Genomic DNA, 2,500 nt, shown 5'->3' with positions numbered 1-2,500 from the left:
TCCCTCCTGAAAGGAGAGAGTCGTTTCTGTAGTATGGGTGGGGGATGGGGCCTCTTGGGTGGGAAGGGGTGGTTCAGGACAGTCCAATTGTCTTTCAAATCTACGGTAGAACTCGTTCAGGTCGTTGGCTAGGCGGGAGTCGTTAGTGGTGTGGGGCGCTCTGGGTTTGTAGTTGGTGATGTGCCTGACCCCTTTGGCAGACAGAAGCAGCGTCGTTAGTAGAGAACTGGTGTTTTAGTGTCTCTGAGTACAGTCGTTTAGCCTCTGTCACCGCTTTGCTAAACCTGTTCTTCGACTCCTTGAATCTGTCTCTATCCCCACTCCTAAACGCTTCCTCCTTCTCCAACCTCAACCTTTTGAGCTTTGCTGAGAACCAGGGCTTGTTGTTGTTAAAGTTCACCCTGGTACGTGTTGGGATACAGCAGTCCTCACAGAAGCTGATGTACACAGCCTCTGTGAGTTCATCCAGACTATTGGTAGCAGTCGTGAACATATCCCAGTCAGTACAGTCTAAGCACGCCCGCAAATCTTCCACAGCCTCACTGGTCCACTGTTTAGATGTCCTCACAGCAGGTTTACAGAGTTTTAGTTGCTGCCTGTATGCACGAATCAGGTGGACCAAGGGAGTTCTGTGCGAGCCGAACAGCCCCGTGACCCACAAGAGAAACATCCCCGCCAAATTCGAGCGTTTGACGGGGTCTATCCGTGAAAAAATATTCACGTTTTTGAGTGCACATGCATTTCTGCTGCAAATGCCTCTGGAAGTTTCATGCCGTTCGTATGCCAATTGTGGCAACACGAAAATGACCCGTTTTCCCATTCCGAGGGATTTCTGTGCGACCCTAACAGCCCCGTGAGCCACAAGAGACACATCCCCGCCAATTTCTAGCGTTTCACGGGGTCTATCCGTGAAAAATATAGACGTTTTTGAGTGCACATGCATTTCTGCTGCAGATGCCTCTGGAAGTTTCATGCCGTTCGTACGCAATGTGGCAACACGAAAATGACCCCTTTTCCCATTCCGAGGGATTTCTGTGCGACCCTAACTAACAGCGCCCGTGAGCCACAAGAGAGACATCCCCGCCAATTTATAGCGTTTCACGGGGTCTATCCGTGAAAAATATAGACGTTTTTGAGTGCACATGCATTCCTGCTGCAAATGCCTCTGGAAGTTTCATGCCGTTCCTATGCAATGTGGCCACACAAAAATGACCCGTTTTCCCATTCCGAGGCATTTCTGTGCGACCCTAACAGCCCCGTGAGCCACAAGAGAGACATCCCCGCCAACTTCTAGCGTTTGACGGGGTCTATGCGTGAAAAATATTAAAATTTTTGAGTGCACGTGCCTTTCTGCTGCAAATGCCTCTGGAAGTTTCATGGCGTTCCTATGCAATGTGGCAACACGAAAATGACCCCTTTTCCCATTCCGAGGGAGTTCTGTGCCACCCTAACAGCCCCGTGAGCCACAAGAGACACATCCCCGCCAATTTCTAGCGTTTCACGGGGTCTATCCGTGAAACATATAGAAGTTTTTGAGTGCACATGCATTCCTGCTGCAAATGCCTCTGGAAGTTTCATGCGGTTCGTACGCAATGTGGCAACACGAAAATGACCCGTTTTCCCATTCCCAGGGATTTCTGTGCGACCCGAACAGCCCCGTGAGCCACAAGAGACACATCCCCGCCAATTTCTAGCGTTTCACGGGGTCTATCCGTGAAAAATATCAATTTTTTTTGACTGCACATGCATTTCTGCTGCAAATGCCTCTGGAAGTTGCATGCGGTTCGCATGCAATGTGGCGACACGAAAATGACCCGTTTTCCCATTCCGAGGGATTTCTGTGCCACCCTAACAGCCCCGTGAGCCACAAGAGAGACATCCCCGCCAATTTCTAGCGTATCACGGGGTCTATCCGTGAGAAATATTCACTTTTTTGAGTGCACATGCATTCCTGCTGCAAATGCCTCTGGAAGTTTCATGCGGTTCGTATGCAATGTGGCGACACGAAAATGACCCGTTTTCCCATTCCGAGGGATTTCTGTGCCACCCTAACAGCCCCGTGAGCCACAAGAGAGACATCCCCGCCCACTTCTAGCGTTTCACGGGGTCTCTCCGTGAAAAATATCACATTTTTTGAGTGCACATGCATTCCTGCTGCAAATGCCTCTGGAAGTTTCATGCGGTTCGCATGCAATGTGGCGACACGAAAATGACCCGTTTTTTCCCATTCCGAGGGATTTCTGTGCCACCCTAACAGCCCCGTGAGCCACAAGAGACACATCCCCGCCAATTTCTAGCGTTTCACGGGGTCTATCCGTGAAATATATTCAATTTTTTGACTGCACATGCATTTCTGCTGCAAATGCCTCTGGAAGTTTCATGCGGTTCGCATGCAATGTGGCGACACGAAAATGACCCGTTTTCCCATTCCGAGGGATTTCTGTGCCACCCTAACAGCCCCGTGAGCCACAAGAGAGACATCGCCGCCAATTTCTAGCGT

Source organism: Petromyzon marinus, unplaced genomic scaffold, assembly GCF_048934315.1.
Source record: "Petromyzon marinus isolate PM22_M1 ecotype Great Lakes invasive population unplaced genomic scaffold, UKy_Petmar_22M1.pri1.0 PM_G_Scaffold_66, whole genome shotgun sequence".
Lineage (NCBI taxonomy): Eukaryota > Metazoa > Chordata > Hyperoartia > Petromyzontiformes > Petromyzontidae > Petromyzon > Petromyzon marinus.
Note: the sequence above shows the minus strand (reverse complement) of the source record.